Source organism: Cupressus sempervirens, chromosome 3 (genome assembly GCF_028749045.1).
Source record: "Cupressus sempervirens isolate cs-2001-9-10 chromosome 3, ASM2874904v1, whole genome shotgun sequence".
Taxonomy (NCBI): domain Eukaryota; kingdom Viridiplantae; phylum Streptophyta; class Pinopsida; order Cupressales; family Cupressaceae; genus Cupressus; species Cupressus sempervirens.
This window is the reverse complement of record NC_143120.1, coordinates 676,389,512-676,407,441: the sequence shown is the minus strand read 5'-3', so window position 1 is coordinate 676,407,441 and position 17,930 is coordinate 676,389,512.

Below are 17,930 nucleotides of genomic sequence, written 5' to 3'. Positions count from 1 at the left end.
AGAGTGCATTTTTAAATAAATGCTAAATATTATTGTTATTTAAGTTAATAAATATTTTATCAATTAAGTTTCTAAAAAAATGAAATTAAAAGTGAAAAGATATTTAATTATCATAAAGATTATAGTTCGCATGATTTATGCATGAGTTGAAAATAAAAGAGATTAATTAAAAGATAAAATATGTGAACTTAATAAAGATATTCTAAGCAAGTGTACATGAGATTTTAAAAGGTTATTAAATTAACTTAAAAGTAAAGTGGAAAGTTAAATAAAGTAATTTAACAATTCACTTAAAGTGCATGAAAGAATAATAAAAGAATATTTTAATTTAAAAAGAAAATTAATTGTGCATGAATGAATTAATTAAATAAAATAATTATAATTTTTGAGTTGGGGAGACAGAAGCCCTAAAAGGTAATTAGATTCTATATTAGAGGGTTTTGGGTCATTATTGCACACACAGGTTTGAGGAAACACACTTTTGGAAGGGGAACAAAGAAATCTTTGGAAGCTTTGAAGGGTTTGGATTAGCAAGGGTTTCACCAAATTGTTAGCATCAGATCAAGGTAGGGTTTGTGAACCATTGTAGAAATATTTTCGGATCTTTGTCTTCTTCGTGCTTGTTGAAAATTGATTTCTCAAATTTCGTTGTATGAATCTTGCCACCTTTCGTTCTACATCTTTTGCTTTTTGATTCCATCTGTGAATCCGGATTGAAAAAAATATTTAAATAACCTCATTCTGCAATTGAAAGAAATTGGAAATAAATCGGGATCTGGCCTTTTGAATTAAATTGGGATTTAGAAATTTAAATTTAGAAAGGGTTTGTTGGTGGAAATGAAAATCTTATATTGAAAATTCGAAGGGTTCGATTTGTTTATTTATCTTCCTATCAGGCTAATATCGTAAACGTTCTTAAAATATATATATATGGGAATTATTTAATAAAGTTTATATAATCATAAATCGTATAAAATAAATCAAACTCTTTATATATATAAAAAAATGTCTTATGAAACTTTTTAATAAAAATAAATTTTAAAAAATATATATATATTATATATGTGGGGGGGGGGGGGGGGTTTTGACCACCCCACCACCTTCCTGTCCGCCATGCGTGCGCAGGCTGACTACTGCCGACGGCAGCAGACAAGCCTGCAGTTACGCAGGCAGTCGCACGACTTTGCCATTATGGCCGACGGCTTTCAAAAAGCCTTCCAACGATTTTTAAATCGCTCAAACCAATCTTTTTGTATTTTAATATATATTTTAAAGTTTAAGTAATATTCTTTAATTAATATTTATTATTTAAGAAATATTATATGTTATGTTTTAGTTTATAAAATAATAATGAATTATTATTATTAATTTCAATTATGTTTTAAATGAAATTATTATCATTATTATTTTTTAATAAATTATTAATTAATCAACAAATTTAAATTATGGTAATATTTAATTTAAAGTCTTAATCAGTGATGAAATTAGAATTAATGTGAATGTCTTATATTTTAATTAATTTAATTAAATATAATTTAATTAGAATTAATTAATATTGGAATTTGTCCAATTAAGTTTTAGATTTATTTAATTATTATAATATTGATTATAATAAAGAAAAAGAGAGTCATAGATTATATCTTTGAGAGAAACAACAAGCATTAATTTAATAATTTAAATAAATTATTCTTGGATTGTTTTTAGGAAATTGACTTAAAACAGTAAGGGTAAATTTAGAGTTAGAGTGGGTTAACTTATAAGGGTGAATTCTGAAACATTTTACTTGAAAATGTATGTTGAACTGAAACTATAACCTTCATTTAACTCAACTATATGCTTTCAAATCAAATCAACTGTGACACTATGATGTTTTCTATGTACCGTCTATCCTTCGTGAATTTTCGAGTTGATTAGATGTTGATCAGTCTAGGATGTACATCAGAGGTTTTGTGAGTTTTCTTGGATACTATTTATGGGACTAGATGTTGTGATGTGTTTTGTGATTCATATTGGAGATTATATCTATGAGGTTTATCTTGTGGAGAAATTATGTGTACTTGGGTGGGAGAACCATCTTGTTATTAGGTTGCTTGTTAAGGAACCGAGTTTGATCTTTATGAATGTTGTGGTATGGGACACAACTGTGTTTTTATGTGCTTAGGAGAGGTTGTCTAGGTACGTGACTTGGGAGTGGCTTGCATAGGGGTCCGGGACCCAAAGTGGTCAGTACCAGGGTAACCTAATGCAAGTTATGTAATAAGTGATAATCTAGTAATTAAAATTTATGGGGGGGGAACACACTAAAAAGATAAGTTAGAGATTTGATCCACCCATGCCTTGAGTGCTTGTATAGGCTAAGGATGGGAATGAGAAGAGTGCCTCGTCTTCTTGAGAGGGCTTTCTAGTTTCCATATGTGTGATGTTGAGGGTCCGAGGTTCAAAGTAACTAGTCCAGGGTAACTCAACGCTTGAGGGTCCGGGGTCTCTTAAGAGATCAGTCCAGGGTAACTTAAGCAGCCATGTGATGACACTCCCTAGTATGTAGCTGAGTCTCCTCTGTAGATTTTGTGTATCTCTGGTGGTGTACTTATTGTTGGATGTGGTGTACTTATTGTTGGTGGTGTATCTATTGTCGGATGTGTTTATTATGGTTATTTACTTTCATTGATGATGATTGGTGATTCATGAATGTTGTACTTTTGACATGTGGCTTTTGACTTGAGATGATTATCTTTCGTTGACTTTATCTTATGATCTTGGTATTTGGTTTATACTTGGTTTGTGTATGATGTTTGGTTATGTGGTGTCGGTATTGGATTGAGTGTTCCTACTTTTGGATTATTTTATCTTCTTTAGTAGCATGTGTTACCTTTGAGATAGTTGTGGCCTTTAGGAGTTTCATGCCTAGGAATGTTTTATGTTTGATAGCCGTATGTGGATCGTTCTTTATCTTCCCTGCACGGTGGGAGTGGAAGCCTGACTAGGTAACCACGCGGTCGGGAGGTAGTGCCTTCTTACCATTTGGGTTCCCCCTTCACATTGCTAGTTGTTGGATGTTCGTTGCAGAAGATGTACCTTTATCATTCTTATTTCTTATCTTAGAGACTTCTTTTCTGATGATGTATATATGTTATCATATATCCTGGTGTATTGTATCTATTTTCACATACCTTGCGACATGTGCAGTGGATGTTGTTTAGTGGATGTACTTTCATTGTATTAGATATACTTATGCTTTGCTTATGTGATTATGTATCTATTACTTCTTTATGATCTTGAGACATTGTACTTGGAACTTAAACTAATTAATTTAAAATTATTAAATGTGACTCAACGTAAAGGAACTCTTGAGGAATTGAAACTGTATCTATATTTGCATATGTGTATTTGATATGTATGTTCATATTGCTTCTGCATTAATGTTATCTTGATGTTGTTTAAAACTTTTTTAAAAAAATAGTTCAGTAAACATTGTAACATGTTAGGTTTAATTCTCTTGGGTTCCCGAGCGGGGCGTTATAGGAATGACTTTATTTTTCATTGGGCATCCAATCAAGGCATATGAACTCGATGTCATACAATGATATGCTTAATAAACATTATAACAATAGATTAGTACTTAATCTAATACCAAAACTTTATTATTCCGCTAACAATATATATATATATATATATATATATATATATATATATATATATATATATATCTTATTAGTTAAAAAATACTTATCTACTTAATAAACATCATTGTAATTGATGAATTCTTGACATAGCAAGAGAAACTTGTTATCCCATGATCAATCAACAGTTTAATCTATCTATCTTATTAATTAAAAAAGAATTAAATAAATTTTTATCTACTTAATAAACAATACAACAATATTAAGTTCTTGACCCAGTGAGAGAAACTTATTACCCTATCCATAAAAAGTCTAGTTGATCTATCTTGCTAGCAATTGCACCTTAGAATACATGGGGTAACCCATTCCTATACTTTTAAATCTATACATCGAGCTATATTTATTCCCTCATCTCTATTTCTATCTCTACCTTGTTATCTCTCCATCCTTGTCACCCCCTCCCTCCCCCTCTCACCTCTCTATATAAGTCTCTAATATTTCTATGAACCCTCTTCTCCTCTCTCTTGATATTTCCCTTTCCTTATGTACACACCCCTCTCCTTTATATCCTTCTCCGTCTCTATCTCTACCTGCTTATCTACATTATCTTCTTATCTCTTTCTCTCTCATCCTTCCCCCGTCTACATCTACCTCTTTCTATTGCTATATCTCCTTCTAGATCTCTCCCTCACTTCATATTTCAAACATAAGATGATCTTGTTAAACAATTTAAATAACCCTTTCCCCTTCTACATCCACCTCTTTCTATTGCTATATCTTTTTCTTAGGAATTTGAAAGACCTGCGAAAAGTCGACACTGAAAAACAAGTTGAGATTTATTTTGGCCAATTTTAATGTTAAACAATGTTTGTTGATCTCTCTCTCTCTCTCTCTCTCTCTCTCTCTCTCACACACACACACACACACACACACACACACACACACACACACAACCCCATTGAAACATTGTTTAAGTATAACCTTTTCCTTTTGTTTGATATTTAATTTCCTAGTGCTTACATGCTAGAATTTATTAGGGTTAGGATTGAATTTAACTCATTGAAATTGTGAAGCTCTAACACAATACATGATTGTGGCACAAAAAAGAGAACTTCATAATTGTAACAAGAATAAGATATTGAATTCTATTTTTTCTAATTGACCTACATTTAATTTTTTAACAAAATTTGAAATATTTTCATAAAAAAATTATTTTCCCTTTTTAATATTTTCATAAAAATAGTTATACAACCCCCCCCCCCCCCCTCAAGGGATACTAAGAGGACAAAGATGGGCATTAGTCTGTTAGTATTTCCTCTTTTCCATCAAAACCATAGGAGATTCCTTAGTTCCTTAGTTACTCTTCTATTTATGTGACCTGAAACAACATAGATAAAACATCCAACACAACAATATACTACTTGTTAGGAGGGTAGATAATCATAAAGAAAGACATAACATTGGTATATTTGGGGGTCATTTTTGACCAAAATTTTTGACGACAGGCCAATTTGGCTTGTCAAATTCTTTTTTAAAAAATTGATCCCGATAACGTCAAAATTTTGATGAAAGTTAAGTTTAGCGTTGATATTTTGATGTTGTCGAGGATAAAAAGAAAAAAGAAAAAAAGAAAAGTGAAATTCCATTTATTCACGTGGCAACGTACAAGTGGAGAGAGACTTCATGGAGATTTTTACAATGTCATTGAAAGTAAGGGTTTTCATAAAACAATTTGCAAGGCTTACCTTGTTTTAAACCAAGTTCATTTTTTCTTTGTCTAGTGAGAAGGTCATTGAAGAGAAGCTACCGATAGAATCAAGATGGAGATGAGCTCTAGATATTATTAGCTTATCCATCCTAATCATTTCCTAGGGTTTGAAGCCAATTTGGTTGGAGGCTATTTCATGATCTATGAACATACCCAAAACATTTAAGCTATTTTATTGCTTATGTTATGAGTCAGAGTGATTTTGCATTATTATATGTAAATCTCTCTCTGTGTGGTTAATTTTAGAAATACTTGTAATCTATCTTGAATTATAAAGAATGCACGATGGTGTACACAAACAAGGGCTACATTACAATTTCCTCCAAATGCTGGCATGCCAAATTTGACAATCTAGGTATGGATATTTTGATTTTTTTCATAGATTAGTTATATATTGTTGACTTCTAATAAATTAGATGCATGATAAATGTACTGTTGACTACTAAAAAGTAAGGAACAATTCTACACCATTTTTCTTTAGCATTATGCCTACATACAAAATATCTTTGGGTGTTAAAATTCAAATTGTTTAGTAGGAGATATTTTCTATAGCAAGTGAATTTAACTCCACCATGGTCCATCGCATTCCACCCATAGAATCTACATTTAATTGTCAAGTAATTAGAGTAGTTCTGGTCCACAATTTCTCTACGAAGCCATGCAACTGCTAACAATAATTCATCTTGCAAGAAATGTTTAGTGAGTTTAAAGAAAGTGCTTAGTTTCTTAAACACATGATTCTCACTCATTTGTATTAGCATTAGAAAGAAATTAAATGAGAACAAAGATTAAACATCGTATCCACTGAGTGACCCATAAAACTTACTACATTAGTAATACTACTGTCATACCCTCCCCTATATTTTTTTTTGTTTTGGATTCTACTTTTGATGCAAGTAATGGGTGTAGTAATATTATTTGGGTTTCTAAGCCTTCAAACTTGAGACCCACATCAAAAATGTTTCTTCCATCACCAAGGGCATCCTTCCACATTGCTAGTACTCACCCAATCTTAAGCACCTATGATCTATTCTCTATCTTTTGCAACGTTATTTTAGATTGTCAACATGCCAAGCATACCAATTGCTTAGCCTCAAATGTTGCCATAATATCCCAAGCAGGTGGGTGGTGGTAAAACAAGAACCACAATGGACATCTCCATCCTAATACCCTTCTACAAACCAATAATTAGTGTCTTCCACTATGGGAATTAGGAGGGAGGAGCTATTTCAGTTAAAACCCTAACTGTAGTCTAGGTTAACTAGCAAACCCAAATAAATGAAAATCAAACAAAAAATAATTATATTCGATATAAACTAATTAGTACACTGATAAATGATCAAAAACATGACTTTTCACCATAAACATAAGTACATACTGAACACTACAAGAAGATCTCAAGTTTGTACTTATTGTCTACACATCTCTTTCCCACCAAAACACAAGTGTTTATTTGATTCAAATTTTGTACAACACATTCCAAACCTTTCCTAGGTTGAAGATATTCACTTTATGGGTCAAACCTCTTGACCTTACAAATTCATTCCTACATGTTTGATCAAAATAATAAATTGACTATTGATCTTCCATTTTTGCAAGAAAAGTTGCATGACAACTCTTTTTTTTTTGCAATTTTTGCAATTTTCCAATATGTCAAAACAAATGACTTTAAATGCCTTCCAATATTTTTTGCATGACAACTTTTTGTCAATTTTTGCAACTTTTCCATATTTCTAATCAAATACTTTCCAATGCCTTCCAAGGTGATAAAATTGCATATGTAGATATATGTATGTATATATGCATGTATGTGTGTGTGTGTGTGTCTATATATATATATATATATATATATATATATATATATATATATATATATATATATATATATATATATATATATATATATATATATATATATATATATATATATATAAACAAAGATATCTTAACACAATAGAGAGATCAGGCCATGGGAGAGAATTTGAGCTGTGAACATAAAATTGGGAATGATTTATGTCGTGTTTTTTTAAAATATATAAAATCAACTTCACATTGTGTTGTAACTCTGGCAAAGGTGTTTGAACTGGTTCCAAATATTAAAAAAATGATGTTATCTCTAAAAAATGCAAAGGATGTTGAAGTGGTTCCAAATAATAAAACAATGACATTACCTCTAATCCAAATAATAAAACAATAAAACTCACTCAACCCGTGCTAAGTGACAAGCCATGTACATCTTTTTCAAGTTTGATATTTCTCTTTTTCCTGACTCACAGTCCAAGAATAATTTTTCAAAACACATACTGACCAGTTGCAGATTGAACCAAAAAATTGTAAGAACGATTGTGCCAAAAGAGCTAAAAAAAATGATTGTGCATGATAATCATCTTTTTGGCACAATTGTTCTTACATTTTATGATTTTTGGTGAGAACAAAATTCCAAACTAATCAGGTAGGTGATCCAAAATTAAATCATAATTGGTTGAGACATGTTTAAATACCTTATTTCACATGTTACTAAATGTTTCTTGAATGTTCAGGGTAGTAACTCCTGACACTCAACTCTTCACTGAAGTTATTCTCATTGCCACAATGACATTACCTCTAAACCATGCAAAGGATGTTGAAGTGGTTCCCAACCTTGAAACACTCTTATAACTTAAGAAATGACAAAGCACATTCAGATGCAATACATGACAAAATGCACAAGTTCTAGTCTATATATATAGAGAGAGAGAAAGAGAGAGATCTTTTTAAAGTTGCTTATTATATATTAACACAACAAAAAAATTGTTCTAGCTACATACATATTCCAGAATTCAAATAATAAAAGAATAAAACTCAATCAAGCTGTGCTAAGTGACAAGCCATAACCTAGAGATCAACTACAAAAGTGGATGGCGAGTGAGAGTGCGTGTGGGAGTGGGGAGAAGTGTTCAGGCAGGAATCTAAATTTGAATTCCTCTATACCAAGTGAGCGATCTACGTCAGCTAGAGATTCTCTTGTTGAATCTGGGGATGTTGAAGATGGTAGGCTTTTGGAGGACTTGGGTAGGGGGCCCAAGCAAATTAAAAAATGGTCTAGCTTATTTGGGGTACACCCCACTGGCAAGTCTGCTTTCCTACCGGTTAGGGATATAGCTACAAGGGATAAAGGTATGTACTCTGTCAAAATCCCTAATCAAATTATTGACAAAAATAATTCTTGTATGGACATGGCTCTGGCTGGGAGATTCATTGGGGCTAGACCCAATATTGAAGATGTGCGAGCCTTTGTTTGTAAAAAAATGGATTCTAAAAGGTCAAGTTGACATCTTAGCAATGGCTAAAGGGTGTCTTCCTTTTGTTTCTCTTGTGAGGAGGATAAGCGGGATATTCTCTGTAGTAGTCCTTGGGTTATGGGAAGGCATACCCTGTTGTTACAGAAATGGACCCCCAACCTTTACTCTTTGGATGATTCTGCTATCCAAACCCTTGTTTGGGTTAGACTACCTGGTCTCCCTCTTGAGTTATGGGTGGAAGATGTATTCAAGGGCATAGCTAATACTTTTGGGGAGCTCCTCTCTTTAGATCCTGTGACTGTTTCTAGAAAAAAACTAAACTTTGCCAGATTTTGTGTTGGAGTTTCAAGAGGTGTGGACTTGCCTGAATCTATCTCTTTAAAATCAAAACTTGGTATTTGGGATCAACAAATTGAGTTTGATTCTATTACTTTTGCCTACTTTCATTGCAAGAAAGCTGGCCATTAGGCTAAGAAATGTCCTTCTTTGAAAGGAAAGGCAAAGAAGGTCAAGAAAGTGTGGGTGAGAAAGGAACTCTCTAAAGGTGGGGGGGCAGATTTAGATGTGTCTACCACCCCAAGGGAACAACCTAAGTGTTCAGATGGTGGTGTGGGGGGTAGTGTGACTGAGGGTGTGGAGGTTCCCCCAAAAGCTTGTGAGGATGGTGCTCCTCTTCAAGAACAGTTAGATAGCTCAAACTATGACATGGGGGTTCCCCATCCTAGTTTGGATTCACCTATGGACACAGAGAGTGGTTTAAATGCCTTTTCCCAGGTCCTTTCGAAGATCCCTAGTAGTGAAACTTTGAAGAGGAACCAAGAAGATAAGGTGATCAGGAGGGGAGGGATATTGTCAAAGAGGGGACCAAAAGGATACAATTTTTCTTACAAAAAACAAGGTCCAGGAGTCTGAGATGACAAGAAACTTTTTCAGAGGGGAAGTTGAGGATCTTCTAATTGTCACTCATGATATGGAAGCAGTGTGGGAAGAAGACAGTTCTGATGCCAACTAGATTTTTGGTTGGTAAATAGTCTAAAGGTAGGAAGAAAGGTGGTAAAAAAGATGAGGAGACTGCTCCATTAAAAAAAAACATGAAAGGGCCCAAAGAAAACTCTAAAAATGGGGAGTCTAAAACTTTTAAGGGTAGACATGGATGTTCTTCTTCTAAGAATGTTGTTTCAGCCCTCAAGAATGGTGATGTTGGGTCTTCTCCATCATTAGTTAGAAGACCATCCAATTTGCAGAAAAGAACAACTGAGGCAAATAGAGGCATCGCTGATAGAAGTTAGAGAACCATCCTTGAATAAAAAGAAATCATAAATTATGAAGATTATCTCTTGGAATATCTGAGGGTTAAATAACCCTCATAAACATGACATTTGGAAAATTTGATTAGGGATAAAAGGTCAGACATTTTTGTTATTCAAGAAACCAAGATGCTGAAGGATAAGGTGGAATGTCTTCCTATTTTCAAGGGAGGAAGGATTATTGGTAATGATTCTAAAGATGTATCAGGAGGGATGGTAGTTTTCTAGATTAATAGATGGATTCAAGGGGAGCTCATTTCTCAAAACAGAAATATAATGAATGTTAGATTCTTTAATTCAAAAGATGATTTTAGCTGGGTCCTGAAAAATGTTTATGCCCCCAACTCCAAATGGGGAAGGAAGGCCCAATGGGAAGAAATTTCTAATTAGAGAAAGCTTTTTGCTGAGGAGAACTAGTTGGTGATTGGGGACTTTAATACCCCTTTAAAAGATTCTGAAAAAATGGGGAGGAAGTTAGACCAATTTGGATAATAGATTAGATTTAATGAACTTTCTTAATCATCATCTTCTCCATGATCTTGACTTGCATGGGATTGAGTACACCTAGACTAATAGAAGAGCTAGAAAGGATCTTATTCAAGTTAGGTTGGATCATGCTTTTATTAGTAATGACTAGTTCCTGAATTATAAATGTGCACTTAATGCTCAAGTTCATGTGGGATCAGATCATTACCCTATTTTCCTAGTTGCGGATAAGCTCAACTTTCATAAGAATTTCCCCTTCAGATTTGAGAAAATGTGGACTCTTCATCTGGACTTGGAGAACCTCATTAAGGAGTGGTGGGGTATCAAAGTGGAAGGTACAAAAATGTTTAGAGTGGCAGCCAAATTGAAAAATGTAAAGAAAAATATTAAGAAATGGAATAAACATACCTTTGGCAACATGTTTGAGAACAAAATAAATATTTTTGAGGAACTTAAAGATATTCAAGATAGGATTCAGACTGATGGTTATGAGGTGGTCTCAAGGGAGGAGGAAAGTAGCAAATCAGTTGAACTTCATGACCTTATTACCAAGGAGAAGATGTTCTGGAGACAATGTTCTAGAAAGGTCTTTTTGAAGGAAGGTGACCAAAATACTTAGTTCTTCCATTTGACTACTTTAAAGCATAGGATGGCTAATAGAATTTCCAAACTTAATATAGATGAGGGTTTGACTGATAATGAAGAGATTATCAAAAGGGAGGCTATGGAGTTCTTTAGTAGATTGCTTCAAGATGACCCTAATTTGAATTTGGATAAGCAAAATATGTTTTTGTAGTGCATTCCTTCTTGCATATCTAAGGCTCAGAATTTGTCCCTCACTTCCATTCCGTCTATGGATGAGATTTCTAAGGCTATTTTCTCTTTCGAGGGTGACAAAGCCCCTGGTCTTGATGGGTTCCCTTTTTTGTTCTTTCATAAATATCAGAATATCATGGTGCTGATATTTGTAATGGTGTGAAGGAATTTTTTGGTTCTAGAAACATCCGTAGAGAGTTAAATGGCACATTTATTGTCCTTATTCTGAAGAAGTTGGGTGCTAATAGATTGGATCAATTTAGACCTATTAGCTTGTGTAATTCTTTTTATAAAATTATTTCTAAAGTTCTTACTCTCAGAATTTTATCCATTCTTCTAGCTATCATCTCAAGGTAGCAAAATGGGTTTGTTCTTAGTAGATAGATCTTGAATTCCATTATTTCAGTTCATGAAAATATTCATTCTCTTTCGGTGTTGAAGAAAGAAGGGTTTCTTCTTAAGCTTGATCTCTCTAAAGCTTATGACAGAGTGGACTGGAATTTCCTCCTTTGTGGACTTGAAGCATTTGGCTTTAATATGAGATTTTAGGACCTTATCTTCATGTTAGTTTCGTCGGCCTCCTTCTCAGTGCTTGTTAATGGTTCCCTTACCTCTTTCTTTAAGGCTTCTAGGGGTCTTAGACAAGGGGACCCGATCTCTCCTATTCTTTTTGTTATTTTAGCTGAATGCTTGGGGAGATTTGTGGATAATATGGTGGTGAAAGGGGACTTTGTGTGCCTTAATCCCTCATCTTCTGCTTTAGTGTGCTCTCATCAAAAATTTGTAGATGATTCTATTGTTATGGGGGAGACTTTTGTGAGAAACGCTAGGAACATTAAGAAGGTTTTGGGTGACTATGGGATGGCCACTGGTCAAATCATTAATCAGAGCAAAAGTGTGATCTACTTTATTAATGTTAGTGATGCAAGACAAAATAAGATAAAAAATATTATTGGTTGTGACAGCGGTTCTCTACCTGGAACCTATCTGGGTTTACCTTTGGGTTTAGCCCCTCCTGACAGCTTTTGGAACTTGTTGATTGATAAAATCCACTTGAAACTTGTTGGTTGGAAAGGTCCTCTCCTCAATTAGGCTGGTAAGGTTATTGTTTTGAAGTCTATCCTACAAAGCGTTCTACTTTATGCTTTGAGTGTTTTCAAAATTCTAAGAAAGTTTGCTCTTGCTATTGAGAAAATTTAGAAGACTTTCTTGTGGACTGGTGTGGAGACTAAAAAAGGACTCCCTTTGATTGCTCGTGAAATTTTTTGTATGCCCTGGGTGAAGGGAGAGCTTGGCTTGCAAAGGATTACCACAATGAATGAATTCTTATTAGTTAAATTATTATGGAGATGGCACAAGGAAGAGGGGGAATGAAAGAATATTTGGATTGATAAATATCATAGGGACCACTTTGATTTTCATCATTTCCTTAATAGTGATTTAGAACAAGGGGGATCTCTGATCTGGAAGAAAGCTCAGAAATTCAAATATATTTTAAGGAAAGGGATTAAATGGAAGGTGGGAATTGGTAGAAAAGTTCTTTTTTGGGAAGACATTTGGATCTTGCACCACCCTCTTGGTGATGATCCAAGGTGGAATAGGTCAATGGAGCAATGCAAGAATTAGTTTGGTACTTTTGTGGGTGATTAATGGAAGGATGATATGTGGGTGGATCTTCATAGTGTGGACAATAACTTGGTAGAGCTTGGCAAGTGTTTGAATGCATTCTTTTTAAACCATGAAGGATGTTTTGATTTGGAAAACTGACCCCGGTGGTATGTATTCTATTGCCTCAACCTATGCTAACTCTTTTGATGATCAGGATGTACCCCGCTGGGCTAGGGCTTGGGTCAAAGGCATGATACCCAAAGTTAATATCTTCTTTTGGATTCTTCTACAGAATAAATTTTTGACTCTTGATAATCTTAAGATGAGAGGTTTCATTGTTGTTAATCGATGTTTTCTTTGCAAGAATGATGAGGAATCAGTGGATCATATTATGTTGCATTGTCCCTTTACCAAGAAGCTTTGGGATAAAGTTTGTAGCTTACTAAAAGTGGATTGGGTTTTCCGTGCTACCATCCAATTGTTCTTTACTAGTTGGATGACTTCTTCCAGGAATGCCTTGATTGTCAAAATGTGGGACTTCATTCCTTCTTATCTATGTTGGGGCATTTGGAAGGAGTGCATTGGTAGAATTTTTAGAGGTGTGGAATCTAGTCCTGATTAGGTGTTCTATAAAATCAAGGTCCTTATGATTGAAAATATTAAAATTATTGGTTCTGGACAGCAACCTTGTAATTGGGAAGAAGGGGTGCTTAATAGTTGTAATATAAGGAGTTTGGGAATGAATATTAAGGGTCCTAATCCAAGGGATAATGCTAGATGGGATTGTCCTCCCGTGAATTGGTTTAAGATAAACTTTGACGGGGCCTCAAAAGGGAACTTGGGCAAAGTTGGATGCGGAGTTTTTATTAGAAACTCTAATGGTGACTATGTGGGATGTATGGCTATTCCAGTAGGGGATCAAACTAATCATGTTGTAGAAGCCTCTGCTGCTCTTCATGGTCTTATCTATGCCAAAAGTATGAATTTGAAGAACATATGGGTGGAATGCAACTCCCTCAACATTATTAATTGTTTAAATAAAATTTCTAAACCATTGTGGACAATCAGTAATATTATCTCCAAGGCTAATAACATTATAAATTCTTTTCAAGCTTGCATTATAACTCATAATTTTAGAGAAGCCAACCGTATTATTGATTGGGCTACGAATATGGCTTGTATTAGTGATCATAAAATCATATGGGATTCTTTTGAGTCCTTACCTCTAGATGACCGCCAACTTATCGAGTATGATAAATGGAGATCTAAGTAGAAATATTTTAATTATGATGGTGTCAGTGATTTGTAATTATGAGGTGAACTCATTTGGAGTGTGGTGGGTTATGATTTTTAGAAAGGTGAGCTTCACACAGATTTTGGGCAGTTTTTGCCATTCCTCTTTTCTTTTGTGGTGTGGCATTTAGTTACAGAGCGATTTGGGGTTTTCAAAGAATGAAAACTAGCGAATTTGGTGCAGAGAATATGTGAGGAAAAAGTAAAAGGATGGAACCCGCAAGCTGCTCAGAGTGGATGAACAAGATAGAGTTCTGGGATATTCTCAAGCAAGGCAATTTTACAAGGTATATGGAATGGCTGAGAGGTAACAATCTGGCTATTATGCACCAATTTATCAAATCTTGGAAGGATGGCTCTGTGATGGTTGGTAACCAATGAATGGATGTTACCAAAGAAGTAATTGTGGAGGTCACAAGGTTGGATATGGATGGGATTAATTTTTATTAGGAGAGGAAGCTCTTGGATAGGGCCATCAATGATTTTGTGGAGATAGAGTAGGAGAAAAGTCGATTGGTTAAAATAGGTAATTCGTATTACAACTCGACCTTTGTTTCTTGACCATGGTGATTTGTGTTTTTTGTTTTAATGGAATATCTAACTTTAGATGGGAGATTCACTAAGATGTATGGGTATCATTTCATGTTGGCAAATCACTTTCAGCATGATGTTAAGATCAATTTTCCATTTTATTTATTGCAATCTCTTAGTATTTCAACTCATGCTATTCAAAAAGACCTGAATGGTGAGCATGTTTTCCATGAGGGTCTTATGGTCATGATAATGAATGTGTTAAAGTCCAACAAGATTGTGAAACCCAGGGGTAATTTGAAAGGGGTAGACCAGGATACGAAAGGGAGTATCTTGGATAAGGGCTATGATTTTGATACCCAAGATTAAGCTAAAGGGGGTTTTAGTAGTTTGAAAAAGGGCCTGAGTTGCAGTTCCAAAAAGAAGAAAAAGATTGTTGAGGAAGGTGATTCTGACCAGGAGAGCGATTTCATGGAGGAATTAGTGAGAGATCACTATATGAAGAGGAGTGGAGGTAAAGGAAAGAGTGGTAAGGGCTTTCAAGAAGATTGAGTATCTCCTTCTAATGATAAGCCTCTAGCTCACTGGCTAGAAAGGAAAATAAAATATCTAAGGCAATAGAAGGATAAGGTACAAACTAGGAAGAATGGGGATTCAGATAATGAAGATGTTGCAGAACAGGGGCACATTCTAGATTTGGATGATAATATTGAAGGTGGGATTGGGTCATTCAAGGGTCTTTTTGGAAACCCTGGTTCAATTATGAAGGAGATTGGCTTCCTTAAGCAACAGATGCAGTTGTTGGGCAAGGAAATGGAGAAAGTTAGCAAAACTGCCAGAGGTGAGCAAACATTGGGCCAACATATGGACAGACTTTCAGAGGTTATTGGGAATGTAGAAGAAGTTAAGAACCTCATGCATAAGATTCCACTCCTTGAGGCCAAAAAAAGGGTGATGGATAAAGAGATTAGTGGGATTCAGGGGAAGGTGTCAAAAATGGTTACTAAACTGGGCAATTTGGAAAAATTGTTCAAACAAATGGCGAACAATGTGGGTAACCTCTTGAAAAGGAATGAGAATGAAAAAGGGCAGGACTCCTCTCTGGTGACAGAGACTTAGGGACCAAGCAAATGCACCCGAGTTCATTCTAAGAAGAATGAGGATGTCAGTAAGAAGGACAAGGTGAAGGCTAGTGCTGATAATATACATATTCTGGCAGATCAGGTTATTCTTTTACTATTCTTTTGCTATCTTTTCCAGCTCTATCTTGGGTGACCTCATGGTTGTTCCTTTTGGAGGTCTATTTCATGTTGTCCTATGCTTCTTTTCTCTGATGGTTACATCTCTTGTTTATCTCTAGACTTTTGTTATTTTGTAAAGGTTTCAGGTCCTTTAAAACCTATTTTTACTTAATCAAAACAAGCCATAACCTAGTTCAATTGGTGTAGTTGTTGATTAGTTGGGTTGATTACAAATTCCCATAGAACTATCATCAGATTAGGTACAACAAAATGAACAATTAGTTGTTCCCAGCTAGCATTAACTTGACTGGTCTATTTAGACCCACTGATTATTGGCACAAGCTTTTAAACATAACCATATAAGGAGTGAGGGTAGAGTGAAGGCAGATGTTGGAGAAAAACCTAAGACTCTTGGGAGAAATAGTCCTAGTCAGAATAGGAAAGAGGAGACAAGAAGGAATCTAGCAGATAGGAGCCAAAAGGCCATCCAAGAGGCCTACCAATCAAAGAAGAGATGAAGGTCATATCCTAGAACATTTGTGACCTAAATGGAGCCCACAAACAAGATGTAATAATAAATATGCTAAGGGATCATAGGCCAGATTTCATCCTCATCCAAGAAACGAAAATGAGAAAGGAGTTGGTGGAAAGAATCTCTTTTAGTAGAAGTTTGGAGGGCTTTGCTATGAATTCATATGAGGCATCAGGAGGTTTGCTTACTCTTTGTAGCTCTAATTTTTTCAAGTCTCATGTTTTATACGGTGAAGGTAATATTCTCCTCATTTGAGTTGAAAATATCAAAAATAAAGAATCCTTGTTTCTTTTGAATGTGTATACCCCCAAGACTAAGAATGGCAGGAGGAACTATTAGGTAAAAATTAAGAATGTTTTATCAAGATTCCAAGTGGGAATTTGTATTACCATGGGGGAATTCAATACCCCTTTAAGGGATGATGAAAAATAGGGGGGTCTGCCTCCAAAGCTGGACAATAGGTAGGACCTTTCTGACTTTATCAATGATTTGGCTTTACTAGATGTTGACCTTTAGGGAGGTCTTTGCACTTGGTTTAATAGGAGAGTGGGTAGAGATTGCATTCAAGTTTGATAAGACATGGCTCTTATTTATTTAGACTAGATGAATTCAAACTATTGCAATCTTTCTTTATTGGCTAGGAACATATTTGATCACTCACCCATTTCTCCACCTTAGACCCCATTGATATCAAATGTAACTTCCCCTTTAGATTTGAGAAAATTTGGACCTCCCACCTGGATATTTCTTTTTGTATCTTGGATTCGTGGAACATCCACATAGAGGGTTTTTCCATATTCAAGGTGGCTAAGAAGCTAAAAAATGTTAAGTTGGATATCAAAAAGTGGAACAAGTCTGATTTTGGTAACATCTTTCACTCCAAAGCTTGGATATGAGAGGACCTCAACATCATTTAGAATGTTATTCAAAAGGAGGGATATAATGAATAGAGGCTAGAGGTGGAAAAAACTATTCTAACTGAGCTTCACAATGTTATTAGTCAGTGAAGAAAGAAATAGCCTTAGCTACTATTTCATTTTCCTTGTGCTTATTCTAAAAGTGGTTGGGGTGGATTTTATGGACCAATTCAGACCTGTTAGCCTATGCAACTCTTTTTATAAGATTATTTTCGAAGTGTTGGCTTCAAGGATCATCAAGGTTCTCCCTTCCATTATAACACCTTATCAATCTGGCTTTGTCCCGAGGCGACAAATATTGGATTCAATTATGACTGTCCACAAAGTTATCCACTCTTTGGAAGAAGGTAAGAGAGAATGTTTCCTCCTCAAGCTTGACATGTCAAAGGCTTATGATCATGTGGACTAGGCTTTCCTTTTCAAAGTTCTTAGGTCCTTTAGGTTTGATTCTAGGGTCATCAAATTTTTTAACCAGTTGGTGACTACTACCTCCCTAGCTATGTTGGTCAATGCCTCCCCCTTGACTTTCT